Source organism: Dromaius novaehollandiae, chromosome 3 (assembly GCF_036370855.1).
Source record: "Dromaius novaehollandiae isolate bDroNov1 chromosome 3, bDroNov1.hap1, whole genome shotgun sequence".
Taxonomy (NCBI): Eukaryota; Metazoa; Chordata; class Aves; order Casuariiformes; family Dromaiidae; genus Dromaius; species Dromaius novaehollandiae.
Window position 1 is genome coordinate 44,084,613 of NC_088100.1, and position 25,529 is coordinate 44,110,141.

Genomic DNA, 25,529 nt, shown 5'->3' on the forward strand with positions numbered 1-25,529 from the left:
GAACAGGGATAAATGCAGTTCAGAAACTATGGGGGAGTGCAGATACTGCTGCTGAATTGTGTGCATGCATCTGAGTGTGTGGGTGGAGGAGGAAGACATATAAATAACTGTGATAGAATTTACAGAAAATGGGTTGTCCAGGGGAAAAAACTTTTGGTCAGTATTATAAGGGTGAGACTGGAGAAGCAGCTTGTTATTTAAAAGGCCTTTTCCTGTTATCGGTATTCTGACACAGTCTGTTAGCTGATTTTAAGTTCTCTGCTATCAGGATGAGATTCATATAATCTAACATTAGTCCTTTAAAAATTAGACATCTTAACCCAAGCTAGGCTCCTTCCATAGCAATGCAGGCACTTTCTGAGGGCAATTAACTCTTAGGAAGAGATAGAATCATCGGATAATTCATGGTGGAATGAATAACTCTAGTCCAGCGTCCTGTTACTCAGGACTTTATCCAGCTGGACCTTGAAAACCTCCAAGGATGGAGATGGCACAGCCTCACCACCAACCTGCACCACTGCCTGACTGCCCTCAGGATGAAAAAACTTTTTCTTATATCTAGTCTGAACCTCTCTTGTTTCAACTTATGCCTGTTGTCTCTCATCTTTCCACTGTGCACAGCTGTGAAGAGCCTGGCTCCATCTTCCTGCTGACTTCCCCATAAGTACTGAGGGGTTGCTCTTTGGCATGCCTGAAACCACCCCTTCTCCAGTCTGAACAAGCCTAGCTGCCTCAGCCTCTCCTCAAAGGGCAAATGTTTCAGCCCCCAGAGCATCTTGCTGGCCCTCCGCTGGGCTGGCTCCAGGTTATTGATGTCTTTCCTGTAGGGGACTCAAAACTGCACATCCTACCTAGATGTTGTCTCTTAGGTGCTGAGTACAGGAGGATAATCACTTCCCTTGATCTTCTGGCTGTGCTCCTGCTGATATAGCCTCAGATGCGGCTGGCCTTCTTTGCTGCCAGGGCACGCTGCTGGCTCATGTCCATCTTGCTGTCTGCCAAGACCCTCAGGGCCTTTCCCGCAGAGCTGCTTGCAGAGCTGTTCCCCAGCCAGTCAGTCCCCAGCACATATTGTTGCAAAGGGCTCTTCCTTCCCAGGTGCGGGCAGGACTTGGCACTTGTTGCTGTTGAATTTCAAAGGTTCCTGTTGTCCCATTCCCCCAGCCTGTCTAGGGCCCTCTAGATGGGAGCCCTGCCCTAAAGTGAAATGAACTGGTACCCCTAATTCGGTGTCATCTACAAACTCAGTGAGAGTGCACTCTGTTGCCTCCTCCAGATCATGAATAAAGATGGCAGGTTCCCATACAGGTCCCTGTGATACTCTCTTGGATTGTGTCCTGCCGTGTTTCCCTTCCAGCAGATGTCAGGGAAGTTAAAGTCCCCCATAATAACTGTGATCTAAAGACTTTCTCAAGTCATCTAAAGATTTTGTCCACTCCCTCATCTTGATCGGGCGATCTGTAACAAAATCCCATCACGGTATCACCCTTACTGGACTCCCCTCTGATACTGAAGAATAAGTCTATCTCCCTCTTCTAGGGAGGTTATATACTCTATATACCCATAACTCTAGGAGGTTATATAGATTACTGCTTAGAATGGTTGCTTTTATACTGCTAAGATACAATTAAATAAATCTTAAACTTGGTCTTTCATAGTTCTAGAAATTTTTATTCACACTGCCCTTTGTAAACACAGGACTGTTTCCCTCAGCAATTGTTTATACACTCTCTATCAGCTCTTATGGTAAATAAAATAAGGAGGTGTCAAGTGATAAAAATGTGTCATTGCTTTCAAAAGGGAAGAACTTCTAACAGACTACATGGCAATTGCAGCACCAGGTGTCCTGCCAGTTCTGGGTTGGCTCCTCAACACAAGTCAGCTTGGCAGAGCTAACGAAGACACAACAGCCAATTAGTTATGGGTAGAATTTTTTCCAGATTTGACATTTTTGTTCCTGTTAGATAAAGCTCCCTTTGCCTTTAATGTGAGCTAGGTTATGCCATTAGAACAACTCAGAGAATCCAGTGTGTCTCATTTGATTTTGAGGAGCCTGAGAACAGCAACCCGATCTGGAAATTGGTAGAAAGCAGGGAGAAAGCTTTACTCAAAGACTGATCAGAACCTAAAAACTAACTTCCAAGCCTAGAATAGAGAAACTATTGGCCCTAATGAAATAGGACCTCTGCAACACATTTGAGGAGAGTGTTCGGACAGAAAATTAGCCTGTTCATTTATCTGAGGAGTTGCTGAAAACATTTTAAATTTAGACTTAATTTCTCGTACTTAATAAAATAAAAACAGATTTAAAGCATAGAACAAAGAAATTATATAATTTTCCCATTTCTAACAGTGTCACGTGTATCAGAGAAGATACATGATATTCAGAAGATAATCAGAATGCCCCGTTCATTAGGTGTTATGGTCCAGAAAATATTACACAATCTTGGTACTCTCTAACCTCTTCCCTCCTGGAAATGTTTCCACTTCCTGCAGTCTGCTGAATAATTCAGACTGGTAAAGAATCTTCTTTGCACTCAGTAACTTTCTGGTTAATGTAGCATGTTTACACTGAAGGCTCATAATGTTCATACTCAGCTAGCTGTGAATTCTATCATATTTGCCAGTCTGTAGGGACTGTTTCCCTATGAACATAAACATTTGCAAGGTCCAAAATCATCTTTATAAGATCACTAGGACAGATTTTAAGTTAGATTATTTGTGTATTTATAGCTAATAAAGGGATACAAAAAATATATTCTCTCTATATAGTAAACATCTCTAGCTCTGTTGTTCACAGTTGAAAGAGTAGGCTGAAAACTAGAGAGACTTCTAGCCCTGTTACTCGGAAGAATGATTCATGGGGCACAAAGCTTCCCATACAAGGAAGTACTTCAGGAAATAATCTATTTATCAGGGGAAGATTGAGAGACTGCTCTATCATACTATCACAGGAGTATATGTGATAGGAAAGGCTGATGGATACCATGTTATTTATCTCTATAACAAGAACCAATGCCTATGGCTTATAGGTAGACACATTCCAAGTGGAAATATAAGACATGTTTCTAGCAGTGGGAGAAAATAACCATTAGGTCAATTTATGAAGGGAAGTAGAAGATTTTCTGTCCATCATACAACATTTTAAAATCAATATTGGTTTCTTTCTGAAAGATGTACTGTATTCAGCCATAAATTACTGGACTTCATGTGGAAGTTATTGGGTGAAATCTTACTGCCTGTATCACATAGCAGGTCAGACTAAATGACTGCAGTGTTCTCTTCTGGCCTTAAAATCTATGAAGTGGTCAATGGCTGTTACAGAACTGGAACCATGGAAAAAAGTAATGATTGCTCATGGTTAGATGGAAAGGGAGACATCATGTCATACGATAAGCCTATTCAGTCAATACCAGCCTACTGAGGCTTCTAATACTCATAAGACAAAAATTAACCACATTTATCTCCCCTAAACTTTCCTCTTCTAGGTTCAAGCTTAATATTTTATCATTTTTACTCTCTTGGGTAGAATGCAATAGATTCACTTAAGGTGTCATTTCATTTCATGGGAACGGAAACAAGTGCTGGAGTAAGACTGGCATTTTAACACATATAAACAGTGCGTGCTTTCCCTTCCTGTAGTTTGTGATCACTGCTCTATTTTGCTAGTTCTCTGATCTGCCCCTCTGGATTACATTTTCTTTTTTTTTCCCTCCTCCACCCCCTTAGACTAATACATCATTAACAGCTTTTTCTTATTCATGATTTAAGGAAAAGATGGCTGAAAAAAGAGTAACGAAAGATGTGTGATGAATGATAGCTCAGCACCTCTCACACTGAGCAATGTTCAGCATAATCTCCTTTGCACTCCATGCAATACCAGTAGCTTATATGAGAAATGAATAAAAGATTTGTTTTCATTCATTATTCTTTGCTTTCCAAAATCTTTTGCACATCCTAGGACACAGAGAAGTAGAATTTTCTTTAAAGAATTAAAATAAGAATTAGTGTCTAGTTCTGACAGAAAAACTCAGAAAGAGCACAGTCTGGCCTTGTATATTATGTGCTATCTTAATTAATTTAGCTGGAAACTAGCCTTCAGTATTTCCATGCAATCTGTGTCTAAAAGGTCACTAGAATACTAATAACTCCTCTTGGCTTCTTTAACTACTCTACATACTGTAGGCTGTTTAGTGAAAAGTGACTGAACTCCCTTTGAGACATTTACAGCAAAGTAATTTTACTCATCAGAGCTATGTATTGCATATAGTTTAAGGAAAGTACATTTTTTAAAAACGAATTTGTTCTGGGTGCTACTTGTGTAGAACCTTTATTTTGCTTTCATGACAAATATAAATTTCTCCTATTGAAGTGTAGAGCACAGTGACAAGATATTAGTGGAAGACACAATTTTTTATATATAATGCCCAGATCCTGAGGGGAAGGGAGAGGGGCGCATAGCAAAGAGTATCTCATATTTTTATAGGATAACGTGTTGCAACAAAGCACTGGATGGGGAAGACTGCTCCTGATCATTTCTCATCTAAAAACCTTCTTTCGAAAATAAGCATAGCTACATGGGCTGCCCCATGGAGTTGATATTTTATATTTTGTGCTTCACAAAAAATATCTTTAGTAGCTGTTCAAAAGGATCATGTACTTGCATGAGAGTTTAAATTACATTCTTATCATGATGTACAGTTGTAACAATCTCACCAAAATCATGTCAGTCTTAAAGGAGCTGACAATTCAGACAGATGATTTATAGAAGTGCAAGTGAAATGCTACAAGCTTATTGTGTGGTATTGTATCAGCAGTGTGTAGATTAAGGGATACTTAATAGTGCATTTTGCTATAGTATAAGATGACAGATCTTCCTATAAAGATTATGAAGTTTGTATGAATCTATGCTATTACTATCTACGTAGAGTGACCTGCCATTACACAAGGTAAGATGTAGTTCATCCTCCTGGCCTCACACCAAGTACATTCACAGAACTCCATGACAAGTTGAATAAAATTGTTTTCTCTTTTTTTTTTAATCCTAAAACTTTTTCCTGAAATTGTATAATTCAACTTCAGAAGGACTAAGTTCAAAAAAAGGAAACAAGAGTGTATTATTTCATAAATTATCCAGCAGTTGCTACAAGTTTTGTTGGTAATTGTAACTTCACTTAACATCTGTAATAATGATTTGGAAAACGATACATCATAGCTGTTGCTATCAAGAGCATCAAGAGAAAAATTTTAAATCTGGACCTTTTGAAATTTGATACATTTGTAAAAAAGAACTAAGTGGATTCAGCTTGGAAGAAAATTGAGATTACAATAATCTAAGCAGACAATCCAAGATGAGGCTACTCAGTAGAAAGGAAATACTTAGTGGGTTGTCATATCAAAAGGACTGTGTGCTCAACAATAAAAATATGAGTTACAATATGATATCCATTTTTTTAAAGCAACTTTGGATGTGCTCATGTGTCTAAAAATATGCAAAAGACTAAGGAGAGGACTGTGTCTCACCATGAGAAGTATGACTGGTGGCATCATCCTAAGTTACCATAGTGCTTTCAGTCATTATCGTTTGATTATGAAGACACTGATACTCAAAGGCGAAAACAATGTATGCATGTTTATGCAGGATGTAACACTGTACGGTAACCATCTGTGTCACAGCACTGTTTCTACTAATATTATGAAGGGTATGTCTGTAGCTCACACTGCTGCATCATATAGTGATTCCCAGCTCCAACAAGTAAGCTCCAGCACAGGAAGCAAGGTGGCTGCATCAGCTTAGCCAGTGCTTGAGTAATTAGCACTGCTAAAATGAAGAGTAAACGCATCTAGGGACGTTCCATATTGTTGAAAGCATCATACTAAGACCACTACCTAAAGGAGAGAGTTGAGACGCACAGATGTTTGGTGACCTGTGAAAGATTTCTCTATAACAGCTCTATAATAGCTGTAGCGAACAGGGCTAAAGTCTTTCTTGGTACTGACCATTTTTGGTCAAAATGAACACCATCATTCTTCTCTCCTGCTTGATGTTCTGTGTTGCCAATGTCTTTGTACTCAGGCATTCAGAAGCAACTGTACTACAGTGCCTTGAGTTGATCTTAACATAGCCTTTTCTTTTGAGAGGGAATATTTATATTTTGCTGGACTAAAAATAACAACCCTGAAAGTAGGAGAAGAATGGAATGCAGAACACTAAGGCTACATCAGCCCTAGTAAACTATAGAAGGCACTAGCATCACCTTACACTGTTAAACTATTAGCATGTTCCCTGCCTTGATTTTTTCCTGTGCTAAGAAATGCTTAAGCATGGTTCAGAAGCTGTCAGAAGGCCTACAACCAGCTCAACTGGCTGTATTGATGAAGTCATCCCATTTGAGCAGCAAAAAGGTTAGCTAATAGACATATGGACATGAGCTCTCCTCATGCTTGGGCCTGTTTTGTGTGCTATAGATTTAGCCTTAGGTTCATTGTCATGAGCTATATCTGACTTGAACAAGGTACTTGCATTGAACAGCTCCAATATCTGAGCTGAATCCTCCCATCCTGGGTTATTGGCCACTTAGACAGAAGTCTGATCATGGTTGTGGTTTTGACCAGAGATTTCATTCCTCACTACAGAGCCCTTCCCAAAAAAACATTTCATTGAAAGTGTTGTTTCCTCAGTTTTGGTGCTGACAAATTATAATTTTCTTATCGGAAAATATTGAATCCCAACCCACTCCAAAGAGCTTCCTAATTTATTCCAAGAGCAAAAAAAACCCCAATATTGCCTTTGAATTACAGGTTCTTTCTTCTCTGTGCCTGTATTTACTCAGATTTTGTCTTTTACTGCATGTAGGAAGCAAGAATGTATTTTACATTATGTACCTATGTTTGAATTGTACAATGACACATTTATTAGTAAGTACAATTGATCAGCCAGAGCTCATCATTTTCAAAAAGGAAATAAAATACATAAGCTCTTCACTAATGCTATTTTATGGCTGAGCATTTATACACACACAAAGGTCAGAGCTGGTTTTCAAAGTTGTTGCAACACTATCGTATCCTAATTTAAGACTCAGTTTGGTGAAACACAAAAGTACATGTTTACATGTATAGTGCATATGCATTACCAAATATGATTCTAGTGTAAGAAAAAGGGAAAGTACTACTCACTACTTCCATTAATGAGCTCTGTCAAAGTCAGCACTCATTCCTCTACCCATCCCTGTTGCTGAGTTAACTTCTAATGACAACATGCATATTTACTAGCATTAGTAATCCACAGCACCTAGAGTTACCCATCCATCCTCAACCTCTTCTAATCTCTCTTTTGTTCAGGTAACCCATATTTCATCTCCCTTCCAGCAGTTCTCATCTTTACCCTTTGGTCTATTTTATCTACTAGTTCTTTCCTCTTGCCATACAAGACTCCACTAGACCTTCTCGCTCATGACAAGTTCTGTTAAAAATTATTTGGACATCATGAAAATTATGCTACATTTCTAATTCAAGTTCTGTCCTTTATAGTGAAGTCACTCTTCAAATATGTTCCAGTCTAGATGCCTCGTAACAGGCCTTATACTCCTTAGATTTCCAGCTAACATTGACCATAATCTTGAATGAACGCTTCTCCTCATCTACTTCAGGGGACTCTCCTCATTCTTTCCCTGATTTCCTATGAGACTTAATGATCCTTGTGGTTTGTTCTACTTGTACATCTTTTTCTCTATGGATCATCTCCACCAAAAAAATAGTACTACCATCTCTGAATAGTTCTACCTTCCTTCTCCAGATCCTGACTCCATCTGTTCAGATTGCAATCTTTGCCTCTTTGAAGTCACCTTGTAGATAAAAGTATCTTTGCCTCTTTGAAGTCACCTTATAGATAAAAGTAGTGCATTAGGAGTTCTGGTAAATTTCTGTGGTTTCTCAGGAACAGAAGAGGGTAAGGTAGGGTAGGGTAGGACAGGACAGAAACCATATCAAGTTTCACACATTCACCAGCTTCTGCTCTGATATTTTCCCATCCAAAGATCACAGAATTTATAGGCACATGGGGCTCAAGGATTCAGAAGATAACCAGATATATTCAACTATGGACACATCCTAATACCTCACATTTAAACTCAAATCCCATGTTCATATTCAAATAATACACTTATTAGTACACATGCTTCGCTTTCAAATGCATGTTTTTTATCAGTATACACATTTAAGGAGAATATATCTTAACCATGCAACGGAACAGCTCAGAAGTCGATATTGTTAAACATATTCATTACTGTAAAACTACTAGAATTTACCCTGCTCTGCTGAAGCAAATGAAGTTTTGCCTTAGACTCTCCTGGGAGCAGTTCTGTGGGTTGATTTTCTTTTCTGTATCAGATAGTAATTGGGGGAAAATGAGGAGAATCCGAGAGCTGCATATCAGAACAGGCCAAAGATTTCAATGTGACTGCAATTAAATAGTAAATACTGCTTCTTAGCACATCAGTCATGGCAGTAACTTAATACGTAATAGCCATACAAATAAGGTGTTCCACAACCTCAGAAGTATTGATCTCAAAGTTCCACAGAAATGGAGCTGTAAATTACTTTTATTTTCCTGGCAGCCACATTATTTGAAATTTCCTGGTTATACTCCAGGAGAAAACTATGTTTGATAATTATATGTTGATACAGTCCGTTTGAATAAAAAGCTTATTTGTCCAAATATGTGCAATAAATATGATGTAAATTAATCCAGATCCGTTACACTAGGAACCATTGTCACTGCACTGGAAGAGAACATCAAGAGTATCAAAAAGAACATCCATAGATATAGAATACATTAAAGCACACCCAGCAAGATTTAATTTTAAAGGGTGATTGGTTTCTTTCTCTGTTGGTTACCCTTCAGCATATTCCACTAATGTGCCTCCCTTTTCCTCCCCCCTTTCACTGTTGAAGGCTTTTTCTCCTGATACAGAATGAAAATTGCAAGGCTTTTTGAATAGCTAAATAAGGCAATTTGACAACAAGTCTAAAATCATTTCAAATAATCCACATTATAAAGGAATCATATTTTTCTCAAGTCAGAAGCATATATTTTGTATTGTAAGTAAATATAATCAGTTTCAGAAATTTCATGCCAGAAACAGAATTTAGTAGGCATTTAGCCAGTTACAGGAATTCAGTTATGATCCAAAATTAAACTCTGCCTGAACTGCAAAGATCTGATTCTGTATCTTTTCTCTCCCTGCCTTTTTCAGCACACAGGTTTACCAGTGCACAGTAATTCAAAAATGGATTTAGACCAGCACCTTTCTGATGTTGTAGGCTTTTACACCAACTGAGCAGAGTTGTGAGTGGTCGCCCAAGGTGTAACATACAGAGAGTAAACCTTATATAACCATTTTTGCATTATAGCAAGTGAATTTTAATTAAAGCGAATGAAAAAGAAGACATGCTATCATTGTCACAATTAATACCTATAAGCATTATGAGAAGCCTGAGGTGTCAGGTTTTGAGGCTTAAAACAGTCTCTAACAGAGAGATACAGAGATAGGACCTAATTGGGGAAAGCTCAAATTTAGGAAAAACAAGGGGAGGTTCTCTGTCTTTCTGTAAATGTTGCAGTATGGTTACTAAAAGAGGCAACGCTTTGCAGTAGGGAAACCAGAAATCTGCTACATAACAGTAATCTGTTTCATCTGAAAGTGCTTTAGAGTTGAGAAGGTTATTCTTGCAAACTCTTATGACTGGATAGCCCAGATAAGTAAGGCTTATAGATGTGAGTAGAAGATGAAGGATCACCCCCTTATTCGACATACATTAATTGAAGCCACTGAAAAATAAATTAACCTGGAGTTAAAATGCAGCATCTGTTCAATGGCACATAGCAACAAAACAGAAAAAATGAAGCATATCTTTTCCAGTTGGAATTGCAAAAGCAATCTAGACAGGTATTATCCATGTGGAAACTGGGTAAGTCGCTGACATTAATATCCTAAAGCTCAGCCTCTGCTCAGTCTCTTTCCAGTTATTTGTTTGCTTGTTTTTGCTAAATTCATTAGGTAGGCACTTGAGAAAATTTGCACTCAATAATTAAGTGTTCAGTAAATTGCTCAGTCCTTGTGCTGTATTATGGCCCAAACCAGAGTTAAAAAAGAAATAAGACTTTGGAGCTTTTGAACAAATGTAAATATGTTTTTGAGTTCTTTAACAATATTGCTTCAATTTATAGACCTTACTTGCTGAAACCTTAAGACTTCATACCCCCATACCCAGAACTCAGAAGGGCTGGGACAGGGACCAGGACATGAAGAGTCATGTTTGCATTCACAAGTTCAGGCTCTTGACCTGAATGAATACACATATTCTCTTTATTTTATAATAAATTTGCTATTTATTTTTCAGAAACTAGTGCAGCCCTAGCTAAAGTGCCCACTTTTGATACCCTTTGGGGTCCTTTTCTCCAGTAAAGTAACATAGAAAAAGGAACTAAATTTCATGAAATTAAATATTACAGTATTGTAAAGCCTCCATAGTCTTGCACAAAAAAGAAAGTGCTGAAACTACTAGCACATGCAGGAATTCCCGCATTAAAAGATCTCTGTATTCCTGTAATACTTTACATTTGAATAATACTGCATTACACTGCAGCCATATCTTTTCCAGGAGCGGTTATCAGAGCTGTTATACAACTTTATTTCTAAAACCTGAAATTTAAATCATGTTCTCTCTGAGACATTTTCTTCTGTTTCTGTTTTTGTGATACAGATAAAAATCTTCTCCAAGCCTTTGTCACTTTTGGTATTTTGTTGCTTCTTCAGTTTTGATTCCTCTTTGCCAGTTCCAAGTTTTTCACTCTTTTTCACCACCGTTAAGATTATACATAAGTGTATACTCTCTTCATCTTACTACCTCATCCTTCAGATAAACAATTTAGCAGAAATTCTCTCTACACTCTGTGGCACCAACCTCAACTTCTTGTTTCTGTAGTTCTCCCACAACCCTTTCTTTCCTCTGTGTTCAGCCTATAAATTAATCTATAAATAGCTACATATCTTCTATCCTTTTCTTTAAATTCCTCCTGAAGAGTCTATTCTATGACACTCACAAGATTCTCATCAGTCATTTATTTATTTACGTATATTTTATCCATTTACCTAAATAACATAATAAATAATCCTAACTGGGATCTATCCTGCCAAACATTAGCCATCCTGTGATATGGGCCTGATCTTGGTATTAAGGGAAATCCTCCAGTTATATTGTCCTCATCCTTCCTCCCCCATTCCTTATTCTCTTCCTCATTGTGTTACGTACAAAATAATTTTGCATGTTTTCCTTGAGCAAGAATCCTTGTCTTTCAACACAAATATTTAGTGCTTATTGACTGTCATTAAATTACAATATTAATTATTTGCATCTGGAAACACAAACATTTGTCAGCTTTCAGGGACCAAAAGTGCATTTTCCATTTATTTGTATTAAGCTAATTAGAAATATCATACTAAGCATATATTTTTAAATACTTTTTCATCCACTAAATAGTTTAATAGTATTTTGAAGACATCATATCCACTACTTTGAGAAAGTAGGATCCACCGTTTTCAATCTAGAGAATAGACAGCAAAGAAACACAAAAAAATTATAGTCTACTTTGAGCCACATAAAAGGGTGTTAATAAATATTATATGAATAGATTACAGGTCAGATATGGATCTATCTGCAAAGGCGAGGCAATTACTAAAACACATACACCAGAACAAAGAAATTATCACCAAAAAAAAGATCAATATAAATGGTAAAAAAAAATTGAAAAAAAATGTTCAATATAGAATGTATCTTGAATTATGAAAGGTAGCACTAGCCTAAACAATAAAAAAAGTAATTAGGAAAAATAAATGACATAATTACAAGATCATGTCTGTGGGACTGGAGATATAATAGCATTTTATTTGAGAAATGGCATGTGATCTTACAAATGAAGACTTCATAGTACACAGTGAGAATTTTAGTGTCTGACTTAAAGAATCTGATTCAAAATGTAAAAGCACTTTTCAAGCCCTGCTGCATCTCATGGAAGAATTTCCCTTTCAGGACTGGGCAATTCTGATTAAAATGTATGTGCCTACACATACTCCAAAATGCATCAGGAATACAATTTTAAGAGGCAATTTTCCTTTTAGTAATGTATGTGTCAAGTCACAGACAAATGTGTCTTTTCTTCCTATTTCCCCACTGTTTATTAGTATTGACTATCAGTAGCATGGCTCGTGGAGAATCTCTCTCAGTCAGCAGGGCAAGACCTGTCCCTTGCTTGCCTCCCTTGTCAAAAGCAGTAGGCGTACTCAATGTGTCTGTGGGAAAGGGAACACATGGAGAGACAGGGAAGCTGAGGGGTTTTGGACCATCGCACCAGCAGTAACTCTTGGCAGGATATGTGTGCCACCATCAAACACCATGCACAAGCACAGAATGAGAAGAGCTGTTGACAGTCTGAGATAATTTATGTGTGATGGCACGCACCAATGTCTCTTCTTCCTCCTCTATAAAGATGTTCATAAAATATTAATGAATGAGAAAAGATGTCTATTAGGGATTTTTAAAATGAAAGCCAAACAGCATATTTGATCAAGGTCTACTGTATAGGGCAGTTGTTTGCAAATGTCTCTGTGGAGTTACATTGTGTTTCACCATTCTGAGCCTCAACTTCCTCATTATCCTGTGCATTTCATGATTAAAAAGATTTCTGTTCATGGTAATATTATCCCACACCCACTTATTTCATTTATTTTCAAAACCAAAGTAAATTCCTGTTGGGATATTTTTGTACCACATGGCCCACACAGCTTACTTGCAAATGGCAGTACTTCTTGGTTTCAGATACATGATTGCCACCTTATTGTTCTGATTTTGTTCAAATATAATCCCAAATTTTCTTGGGAAGTTTGGCTGATGTATCTCATCAGACCTAGGGTTTTACATTGCACCCATGGTAGCAGGATATGACCACCTATTCTGTTGAAATGACAGAAAAAGAAGATTAAAATTTTTGTGCCTTAGTATCAGACTTGGAAGGAGACACTCCATGTTTTGAAACTGCAGCACGTCCTTATATTAAAGGCCATAGTTTGAGGCAGGAAGCAGGACATGGTGACTTATGCAGACAAATACACCTTATTTTCCTCTACCTTGGTTTATTTTAATGATTTTTGTTAGAATGAATGCACAATTTCTGTAATAACTAGGGGGTGACATAGTGTAAGTACCCACAAAAATTGTTCCCTTCTTCTTGTCCCCCGGTAAATATCAGTTCTTTATGTTGTAAATAAATCTTAGTCCGTGTTTATATTTTGCTATCCAAATATCCTCATTACTTGTGAAAATGACTCTTATTATCCTTAATTGCTTTGGAAAGTATCCAGCTTAAATTGCTTTGGAAAGTATCCAGCTTAAAAAAATAGATATTCCAATCTTTAAAGTGATATGAAATTGATTTCAGCTTATGAAAAGTGGTATTTTGTGTTCATTTTAAAATGCAGGGGAGTCGGCAAAGGAACTGTATTTCATGGGTAGACTAATATAGATATTGCTTATCTCTTTTGATAAAAAGTATATACCTTTGTATTTTAATATAATTTAAAAAGAAGCATGTTACTAATATGACTTCTGAACATACCTGGACTAAATACTTTCATGTCTGTTTATTGTGCATAGCTTGTATGCAATTACACAGTTTTGTACTAAAAATGAAAGTAAAGCAGTATCTAGACTTGTTTTCCATTATGTTTTCATATTTCAAGGGACTTAATTTCATAATTAGAATTTCTAGAAATTCTACCACAGACAATTTAATTTGCCAAAAGCAAATCAGCCAAAAAGTTTAAAACTGATCAGTTCCAATATCAAAATATACAGGAATGATGTATTAGAGATTTTCTAGCTCTGAAATTAGAAACACAAAGAGAGAAAATATAATGATAATGATGGCATAGGTATTCTGTAACTTTTTCATTATAATATGACATTGCCTTCTTCCTATTTGTCTTGAAGAAGACCATTGTAACTGTCACTCTCTATTCCAGTTTCATCATATGACTATCCCATATAACACATCCATCAGTCTTAGGCTATGAATTTCCTGATATCTAAGCAACCTTCAGGACTGTTATCTGTTCTCCTCTTAATTCAGCCCCCTCCCATACTAAATTTTTCTCCATTTCTTTTTTTCTGTATGTTGCATACTTCTCCTGCTCCATGCTATTATCTCTCACAAGGAGATATTGCAGTTTCCATCAGACCCATTTTTAAGACTAAAAAATGTCAAGTCATGAATTAAAATAGATGGTAGATGAATCTAGACCAAAAAGGAAGGAAAAGGAAAGAGAGAGTTAGAGAATAAGTGGAAACAAAGTGTGCAGCTCAAAAGTAGGGATAATTTGGAGAATTTCAAGAAGGTAAAAGGAAGAAAAGAGGTAGCACACGTAATAAAGGAAGATTTAAGAAGATAAAAGAAAAGTGAAATCCCCAAAGGCTAATATTAATCCATATTTATCATTGGAACAGTGCTTCTTAACTCAGCACAGCAAACAAAGATAAAAATGCAAGTCCACTATTGCACTAAACTGATCCAGTGCATAACAAATTTGATTCTACTGTCAACTTGTTATAATAATATTATATGTTAAATGTAGACTTTCCAGATGCACTATGAGTGCCTTTCCTCTCTAATGTAAGGTCTGTGGCAGTGAAGAAGAAAACTGGAAAAAATTCAGATGTTCTCTCTCTTCACAGGTCAAGTGCTCCAGCCCCTGGAGCATCTTGGTGGCCCTCTGCTGGAATCACTCCAGTTTATCGATATCTGTCATATATTGGGGGACCCAAGAACTGGCTGCACTAGTCGTCTTTTGAGCGCTGAATAGAGGGAGATGATCACTTCCCTTGATATGCTGGCTATGGTCCTATGCAGCCCCAGGCGCTGTTGGCCTTTATTGCTTCCAGGGCACACTGCTGGTTCACACACAGTGCTGTCTGCCAAGATCCCCAGGGCCTTTCCTGCAGAGCTGCTCAACATCCAGGCATCGCCCAGCCTGTGTCATTGCAAGGTGTCCTTGCTTTCCAAGTGCAGAACTTGGCATTTGTTTCATAGGATTCCTGCTGGCCCATTCCTGCAGACTTTATAGGTGTTTCTGGATGGCAGCTCAGTCTGTTAGCAAATACTCACTTGTTTCCCAAGGAACAACACATCCCCCCAAAATAACCCTAACTGAAAACCATCCTAGACATTTAGAGACAGAAGTCTTTCACATTTGGAAGTTTTTCTGGTTGAAGCAGTGGCATGGTGTATCTTCCCGTATGAAATTTGGACAAGTGTCTGGCTTTTATGAGATCAAGAGAACCAGATGCTACCTGCTAAATGCAAAAATTTTCAGCCCTAAATAAGCTTTGTTTAAGTTATAGTCTGGGGTGCAAATATGGTTTGATGGCACTGCTCTGCTCACAAGAACAAAAGGTTCCTGGAGAAAGAACTGCTCCCTTTGTGAAGTGCGGCAGTCTCCTAGCTGGTATCACTGGTGCCAGCAGGTAATGGTCATTCAGAAGTCAACCTGACAGAACCGGAGAGCTCACTGAGGCTGTCACGCCAAGTCCACACTAACATGAGTTTTTGTTGAAAGGGCCATTTCTGGTGTCCTCATATGTCCTTCACTGCTGATTTAAAGCAGCTTTGGCATTTGTTTTTACTTCTGAATAGGCCTATTTCAGAAAAACACAGGATTTTAATCACCTTTGCTGAAAGCAAAATCAAAAGGATTGTTTGAATCTTCAGGTAATATTTCTTCTCTTTCCTTATATGCCAGATCCTGTTCACTACATTGCCAGTGCCTGGAAACCTTGGAGTCAGGCTTGTCATTAGAAAGCAGGCTCATTCATACATATTCTGTATTTTTCTCTCACCAGAGTATCCAGAGAGTTGCATCTCATCCGAAAGAGAAAAAAAGTGAACGCATTCCTCCTGGCTTCTTTCCCCTACAGATGTATTTGCCAAGCTCCATGATTCATACGGTAAACTCAGGAGAGCTCTTTTGAAGGTTGATATCAAGACCTTTCCATCAACTCACCCACCAGAAAATTTCTTCAGAGTTTCATTTCAGGCCAACAAAATGTTTTTTTCCAAGTGGTTGGCAGTACCTCTGTGATCACTAGAGTGAAAGGTCATTCATCTGTCCTCATCTGGATGACTGATTATGGCAGATGAAATCAAGACTCAGGCACTAATTACAGTGAGTAAGGTTCAATTCTTTCTGCAAAACCATGCATTGAATTTAGAGTGAATGAAGGTTTTGTACCTTGCCTGCTATGCAAGCAATTTAGCATCATCATTATAGAGCATCCTTATGTTTTCCTTGCCCTGTGTGAGAGAGGTCATCACTGAAAATTGGCAAATGATTTAGGCTGAAGCAATCTATTATAACAGATTGCACCACTTGTTCTTTCTCCAGGTCTAGTTTAACATTAACATGCTACCAAATTTTAAATAAAAAAAATCCAGACATGTTCCCTCTGTGATTCATGTCCAGTTACTGCCTTTTATTCTCCTATTCTTTTTCTAGTAAGTTATTCAGCCTACTTAGCTCTTCTACAGCTCCTCTTGCAATGAACTCACAGGGCTACCTTTCCCCCAAACCCCAATATTATTCCAGTAACATTTCCCTGTGTGGCAATAAAGCATCCCGATTTCCCTTTCGAATGCTTGTATGTACTCTCATCTCCACACAGCCCCTCTCCTATTGCTCTCTTTTATCCCCTTAGTCACTGCTTAGCTACAGATTTGTTTTACCTTTCCAATATTTCTCATAAGTCCGTTCCTCCAGGATTCTTTATCACTTTGTTTCTATTTCCTGATCTTGCTCTCTTTTCATCAACATGCTCTGAAGCCTTCATGTCCAGGATGGTGTTCTCCCCAGAGTGGTACAGAGAGGTGTTGTCTCTTCCCTCTTCTTTCTTGTCATGCATCTTCAAAAGCATCCCTTTGTTACATATTATTTTATTCCAGTGTATTTATGAATATCTTAACATGAGAAGGGGTTTTAACCAAAAAAAAAGCTAAAGGTATCTTGAGCTGCAGCATATTTGCTTAGTTCTTTGGTAAGCCTTAGCTTGTATTCCCTTCACCACTGACCACATACTTGCTTTCTTTTAAAAATAAATGCTTTGCTTGCCTCTGTGTTGGTCAAAACATGTTAATAACAGTTCAGGAGAATGCTCCGAGAGTAAGCATAGTTATACTGATAGAAAGCTCATATAGCACAATGTTAACTTTACATGACCATTTTAATTTGGATCTTGCAGTACTACTATCCAGATTCCCCAGGGACTGTAGTCACAGTCATTCTAGAGGCGCTAACCAAATATCTAATTCCAGCTCTCAAAGCTAAATCTGAAACAAACAGAAATATAAAGCTGAGATTTTTTTTCCATTCAGGGCTTGAAAAGTGGCTGATATTTTAAAATTTTTTCTTGGCATTTCATAGAATTCCAATTAAATTGAGGAAATCAAAGCAGAAGAAAAAATAACAAAGAGACCCCAAATGAAGAAAGACTGCAAGTGACTCTGTCATCCTTAGATGTTCCACTTCTGGCAAAGTTTCCAGGCTCCTATAAGTCTTCTTCATGATCAAAGAGGAAGGATGTATCAAAGCTATGAATGGAAATCAGAACAGCTAGTCTCAAAACACCTTTCTTCCTAATCTGAATCTACTGGCCAGCACAGTGTTTTTTAAAATCTACTTGCACCTGGTTCTTTTTTATTTATAGAAGATATTTTACTGGAAAGAATGCAAACTTTTCCTTCTGTATCTTTAAATGAATGACAGTAAGAGCACATCATTAGTTTATAGCGAGAACTGAGCAATCTCAGACACTGAAGTAGATACAGTAAAGCTGAAGTCTATGCAGTGTCTCACAAAATGAGATAGAAATAATGTTAGGTGCTAACCTGTCGTCAATCATTCTGCCACACCTAATGATTTTACAATAATTTTTTCCTAGTTTAAAATGTCATCCATCTATTCCCTCCCTCTCCTCTTCAGAGCTGTTTGGTACCATGCAAGTTCCAGTCTCAGTCATCTGAGCTCTGCCCAGACCATGCAGTTTCTCCTGAAGCCACCAGAGACCTCTCTGTAGTTGGTCATGAGCTCATCAACAACATACTTTCTAGCTCTTAAGTGTTTAAAATCACAGCCTTAACACTGCCTCTTTCTAAGCATAGAATTATTACTTTTCTGACCAAAGTAGATGGAAATGAAAAAAATACATAAATATCCTTTATCTCTATTAACATTTGCTTTCTTCTGCTTCATGCTCTATTTTTATCTTTTCCTTTCATGTTTCCCTGCTGCTTCATGTTTTATAACACGTCACACTCAATAATGGTCAGATGCCTTGCACCTGATTATTTCTATGCTCAAATTTGCTGGAACATTTGCTGGAAACTTTCCAGGAGTCTGAGGGCAACAAATAATCTTCATAAAATAGAACAGATGGCAGGCACCTTTGTCTTTATTGTGCCACTGTTGCTTTAGAAATCTACAGGTCCAGATGCTAAGAAAAGGATGGAGCTTTGTTCACTGCAACCAATAACTGCTGCTTGTTTCACACTGTGTTAAAAATTACCGTAAATATGTCCTGTTTTTATGACCCAGTAGCCTGGGTTTATATGTGCAATTGCCTGTGTGCTTTTATTTTCTCATTTAATTTTAATAAGAAAATTACAGACTCAACTGTAATCTCAGAAGGGTAGCAGTCAAAAAATCCCATCTTGTTCGTATATATTCACAGCTAATGAACTCAAATTCAATTAATATCCATCAAGCTTCTGGAATGAGAATGAGAACTGAACAAGTATTCCTTATTATAAAAGTTCTCAGTTCCCTCAAGACAGAATAGACCTAATAGTGGAACTGATAGAGAAATGGGAGATTATACGATCCTTAAGATCTGGCTCCTGTAGATGCTTTTTAGGAGTACTTTTGACTCCAGAATGAAGCAAATTGCACCAAACAGGCTCTCCTCTACCAAAAATTAGCATAAGGAGTAACAGCGTATAAAAATCCTTCCAAAGTTGTTAGCGCCCTGTTTATAAACTATGAAGTTCAAACCCTAATCTACTTTAGACTAACTGGTAAGTTCAATCAAGTTACCTCTTTAACCTGCCAGCTAAACACATAGATAACGACAGTTAAAATTACCTGTGAGGAAGACATATAATTACACACTATGATGAAGAGCAGAAGAGTTGCTTCAGAGGCACAGAACGATGTAAAGTAACATCATGGTATCAACTTCATGCATTTTGAGAGAGAAGTAGGAAAAGTTTCTTAGTCAATGATGTGATGCACAAGGAAATCAACTTCTTTGAGAAGGTGTTCAACATTCAAAGTCGGTCTAGACTATTCCTTTCTGCATTTGAATTACACTTGCTAAAAAGGTTAACTCACATAAGTCAATTCTTCACCCACAAAACCTATGTCAAAGAATGTGACTTGGGTTGCAGAGCTGGAACACTATAAGTTAAGAAATGCCAGAATCGAGTCTGCCTGTCAGTCTTCAAGCCTCATGTGAATGTGCACATTAAATCTTTAATTACATGATCGCATCCTATTTTTTCCCAAAGGACCTCTGACTCATTCAGCACAGAAGTTGTAAAGTTCTCAGTGAATGAAAAAGGAAAGAATCAACTATTCAAAAGGTAGTATTATCTTGACAAAAAGACTTTTTTGGCCAATAGTACAAAACTGATACAAGAAAAATTGATTTTCACTTGACAGGGGTGAAATAGAGGAATACTTATGAATACCCTCAAGGTGTTTAATTATTGATAAATGTTTTACATTGAGTTCATGTGGATTGGAAGTCTCCTGTTTTCCTAAACATTCTTTAGAACATTTAAGTACTGAAATTCTAGCAAACTTTAAAAAGATCAAGCTGTGTGATTTCTGTTAATGTTAATAGGAGTTGCATAGCTAAATCCCTCTGCACCATCACAGATTTTCCTCCATATTGTTTTTAGAAATAAAGATTATCATACACAGTTTGAAATAAATAATGAAAAGACATCCAAGCCACATATACAGAGTGCACAGTAAGTAATTGGCTTTACAGAGCTGGCAGCAGAGCAGCTGGAGAAACAAAAAGTGCTTAGTGCTAGGAAGATAGAGCATGACAGATTTAAACATATTTTGTATGGCTATCATAGGAGAAGGATATTGTGAGTGATCATATACGGAGCATAGCTGGAAGAAAGTTATACATAGAAAAACACACTGCTCCCATTCAGCCTCAGAATGCAGTATTTTTCCCTGATTATGATTTATTGTCTTACTTTATAAAGATTATTCACCATCTGGAATAGCCCACAGATCACCAAAAACAGGAGACAGGAGGCAAGATCTGAAAAACAATGCTCTCCACCAAAGTATTTAGTTCACTTACTTCAGAAGAAATAAATCAAAAGCAATCAGTGCCACCACCCATGAGTTCTGACAATGTCTCCTGAAGGTAGAATGAGAAAGGGAATACCTCAGACTTATTACCAGATTTTGTCAACATTTCTTTTGTGAGATAAATCTCTCTGTCATCTTTCAGCACACAGAATTACTGTACACCTAACCACAGATCTCACAAGTTAGCTTCATGTTTCTGGCCTTTTTTTCCTAACCAAATAGATGAGGATTGTGTGTGTTTGTGCATACAATGTATTTTAAAGATTTCCCAGTGTTACTTATAAGCTGCATCATAGTCTCTTCGATCTTCCTCTGTGAGAGACAGGGCAGAGCATGATGATAACCGGTAGTGAAAAGATGTAAATCCATACGTATGCTCCAGACTGCCCCTATAATACTTGCTATGTGGATCACTAAGCAACCCTATCCTCTGTTTGAGAATGTGAAGGAATCATTGGAAGTGAACCAGTGGCCTTGAAATCAGCTTCCCAAATCACAGGGCCATGCCAATTATGGTAGGCAGAGCTAATATGTAATATATTTAGTTAAAAGATCTTGATTTCACTTCCTTATCCCTTTGTAAAACTTGTATCGCTTGAACTGGATTTTGATTTATGATAATTTTAGATGATAGAGAAATTATTGGTAATAGATAATAGATAATTTATATGATTTAGATAATTTTTAGCTATTTCTAAGAATACAAATGGAAGAAAACAAATTGCTTCATAATTTTTTTTAAGTAATTCTTGGAATTGCTTAAGAAGCTCCCAAAAACATGGCAAAAGGGTCTGAGATTTGAGAGTGAGTAGCACTGGTGCTGCTATAAGTAAAAGAGAGAAAACAAGGAAAAAAGGGGAAAAGGAGGCAACAACTCTCAAATTGCGCCAAGTAAAAAAACTAGTCTCTCAGAATTTTCAGTTCATATATGCCCAGCAGTCTAACTACTAATTTCTCTAAGTCTGTTTCAACTGTAAATGTGATATGCCAGGCTTGTAAAAAATGAGCAGTATTTTCCCTACAACTTCTCCTTGATTCTACAGGTCACTCTGGCCTCGGACACTGGAAACCAAGAGCATAAAGACTGTCTCTCTTGTAGTTAATATTCTCCAAGCTGATAATCAGGTTGGAGGCTGATCAGAATAAAAAGGACACAAGATTAATCCACTGTAGATTATTGTATCCATTTCACAAACTGGAGATTTCGTGGATGTTTCTAAATGATTAGAAGCTACGCCAGCCAATAAAGCTCACTTTCATCCGTAACTAACCAGAAGATTAACCTGCATCATAGACAAGCCTGGTCAAACTGATTAATGAGTTCCTGACATAAAGTATGACTACTGTCCCTCACACCTACAAAACAAAACTCTAAAATCAGAAAATCCATTTTGGAAACACTGACTTTCCTGCCTAGCAATACGAAATGGTATGAACAAATGAGGCAGGTCTAGACAAAAGGAAGAAAAGTCTTTTTTGAAGTGAGGGAGTCATGCGGTAATGTTCCTCCAACTGATCTGATATCTAAGGCATGTGAATCTCCTTGGGATGTCTGCACTTTTTACTCTGTTAAAGAGAAACAAAAAAACTTTCTCACCATGCACTATTTCATTAAAACATTGCATGTCCAGTTATGATGCTATTGCAGGCTTTGAAAAATAGCTATGTTATCCCATAAATTGAAATAGCTGGGCAGTCTTTGTGTTGCACAATTTGTGGGCACTTAATCTGGGGGATAACAATTTCATTTCTGTCTTTCTATTCTCATTCTCAGATTCCTTACATACATGACTTTAATTAGTGTCAGGTTGTCTGGATTGCTACCTGACCTGTTGTTCTGGTTTTATTTTGACTGCAATGATATTAACCAGCTTTACTCATTCTGTGTTTTTCTGTCAAAAAGTTACACAGCACAGTTAGCTTCAGTTTTATTTTGATAAATTGCTGAAAAATATGAGATTGAACTTTAGTTATGGGAAGCAGGATAAAGAACAGAGTGCCTAACAAAAACAACTGCAGAAACAGATTGTTGAAACAGAAGAGAAGGTAGGCTTAGGTATGTCATGTAATTATTATTTGAAATTTGAAGCAGCTAAGCTCCAGTCCTGCACAGGCACACTCAGAGGCTTAGCTTAACTCACTACAATCAGTGTAACTCCTTGCAAAGCAAAATGGCAAGCAGGTTCATTCACTCTTATAGTACAGGAGCCTCAATGCGTCTGTAATCAAATCTTCCCATGAAAGGCCATACTGTCACTGTTTTACGTGTTAAACAGCTTTTAGAGACAGTAATGGAAATGATGTGTTAATCTGTGCTCCACATAGTTCTCAGCTCATTTTATCTTTTAAAGATAGAAGTGGTTAGTTTGAAGAAAAAAGAAATATATATGAAATATAAGAGACTATCACCCTTTCACAATGTACTTCCACTAGGACAATTACTCACCACAACCTACTTTGGGGGTTTTTTTCCAATCATTAATTATCATTTCACATAATTTGATACATAACTGATTAAACTCAGCAAAACCATTAATTCCAGTAGGCTTGTCTGCTTTCAAGAAAAGGAGTCTCTTTTGCTGTAAAGAAGTTTGGAGAAAAGTGGCAATGGTTGATACAGCATTGATTCTGACCATGCATAGTCTCTTTTTGTAGTCATCTGCTTCCACCTGTCTAGTTTTCGGTAAGTTTAAAGGTAGGAGATAGGAAGGAATTAGTAGACGAGCCAAATAATTTTCTCAGCAAGTTTGTGAGGAAAAACACAGTGGTGCCGGTAAGATTGCAAAGCTGAATCATCACAGAGATGTTTTTCCTTTAAAAAAAGGATGAGCTCCTTTATCCTTTACATTCACATGTCTGACTCTGGATTCTACTTCTAGCCTACACTAAAACCTTTGGTAGTGCAATAGTGTCAGGTAGCAACAAGGTTCTTTGTCAGTTTTTATTCCGGTGGAATACTTTTATTCCTGTGCATATATACAGGAAAACATCCTTTTTTGTAATATATGTATGTATTCTGTTTTCGTACGTGTTATAGACTGTGCAATCCATATCATTCTTTTGCTGGCATAAATCACATCTCTGTGAAGGACAGACTAACAAAATATCAACAAAATCATTCTAAAATTGACTGGGTCTGATGCAAGAGACCAAGCTGGTTGACACTGCCCATTTGCAATATTAAGAGCGTTTCACTTCAGAGAAAAGTTTCTTACAAATGGATTTAAGCATTTTAAAATTCTCTGCAAGAAGTGTCTTCTGCATATAAAATCTGTCCTACATCACTTAATCTTCTTAGGTGGATGAGAGAGAAACACGCAATATAAAGAGTCACTTATCTTGTGGTAGCTTTAATGCTGGCAACTAATTTTTGTCAGATGTCCCTATTTTAAGGAGTAATAACAGGAAAGACTGAGCCAGGAATAGCTGTAAGGTTTCCCCTTATACATACAGATGAAAATTCTAGGGGCAGTACAGGTCAGGCTTGTAGTGTGTAGCACTGCAGAAATGTAAAGGTGCTATATATCTCCAAGACAACAGTTCTCAAATTCTAAGATAATATTTCTAATAAATCTGAGCCTGTTTTCACTGTTTTCAAAAAATGTTCTTTCCCTCTACAGTCCTGTAGCCTTGGATAGTTTCCAACCTGCCAGTAAATAACCTGATCATGCAGTCCTTATTCAAACAAATCTGCTGTTGCTTTTCATTAAACCTGTTCTGTTATCTATCATATTTACCTACACGTAGCTACAGTGTCTTCAGAGGGTTCAAGATACTAACATGTATGCTATGGCCAATATTCTAATAAGGCTTGATTTAGGAACTGATCACAAATTCTTTATTCAAGCAGAACTTATTCTGTAAACCACTCATCTTTATTTTCTAACATTATATACTCAAGCTACAGATACAGTGAGATTGTCCATATTACAGCTATCCGAGCTGATGCTCATTTTGTACAGAGGGAGATGCCAAAACATTTCAATACTCATATGCATGTGTGAACAAAGTTGTATGTATGTCTCAGTTTTGCCTTTGTCAAACCCAAAATCTGACACTTAACTCCAGACTGTTCCAGAACAATATTCCAGAACAATAGTCTCTAAATAGTTATACAAAGATGGGTTTTTTTATTATTTATTCCTGTGAAACACTCATGGCTGCACTTAACTTTACACGTGTGAGTAACAAGTCAGTAGAATTACCAGCATGCATTCAACTGGGTGTTTATTACGGTTCCTTTAGAAACTTAGGACATTAAGAAAGAATAACAGGTTTCTGGTCTCGTTGAATTGTAGAGAAATAAACAGTGACTCTAGTTATTCATTTACACAAAATGTATCTTATAGTATAACCTATATTAAAATGTGTGTCCTGAAGTGAGTCAGTTAAAAAAGTATTGATAAACTGACTTTTTTTTGTGAGCTGAGTTGGTTTATATCATAATGTGCTAAATAAAAGTGTATGAAAGAATATAAAACAAAATACATTGCAAAGGAAGAGAAATAGGAGAAGATCAGTTCTGGAAAAAAAACAGGAATCAGAATAAACTGGAGCAACTGAAAAGAAGCAGAAAGATGTTAAAAATAAAAATTGCAGTGGAGTTAAAATAACCAGTGGATAACAAATGAAAAAAAAAAAAGAAGAAGAATTCCTTAGATACCAATGAATGCTTTTTCAGATAGAAGAGTAGAAAAAGTTATTTGATCTTTTAAAAGTAACAGAGAATAACTTTGGGTGGAAATAGATCGCTCAGCTTTTCTGATGAACAGGGTGGACTGCCTGTCAATCGGCTTCTCAGAGATGCTAAAACAGAAACTACCTGAGGCTGAGGTAGCAGACTTGTTTAAAAAAAGACAAGAGGTTCATTTTAGTTACATCTCTTAAAAAAATGACTTAATTTTGTATGGTAACTGAACTTATAGATAGCACAAAGAGATAATATTTTTATACAACTATGAAGCACTTTTAGTTCCATAAAGAAAATTATGTAGCATAGCATAATCTTTTATTATAGAACTTTTTTTTTGCAAT

General features: G+C 37.1%; 1 protein-coding gene across 10 annotated transcripts in view; it reads left to right on the forward strand.

The window, feature by feature from the left end:
• The window catches only part of FUT9 (fucosyltransferase 9), a 110,422-nt gene that overhangs the window by 41,395 nt on the left and 43,498 nt on the right, over nucleotides 1-25,529 (forward strand). For 5 of the 10 annotated variants that reach the window (XR_010388287.1, XR_010388288.1, XR_010388289.1 and 2 more), the window contains exon 2: nucleotides 15,952-16,274. The exons of 2 other annotated variants lie outside the window; for them this stretch is intronic. The gene's annotated coding sequence lies outside the window, so the exon portion shown is untranslated. Of the gene's footprint in view, nucleotides 1-15,951; nucleotides 16,275-19,674; nucleotides 19,742-25,529 lie in introns of those variants that run through there. 3 more of the 10 variants (XM_064508794.1, XM_064508795.1, XM_064508796.1) reach the window with 2 other exon arrangements.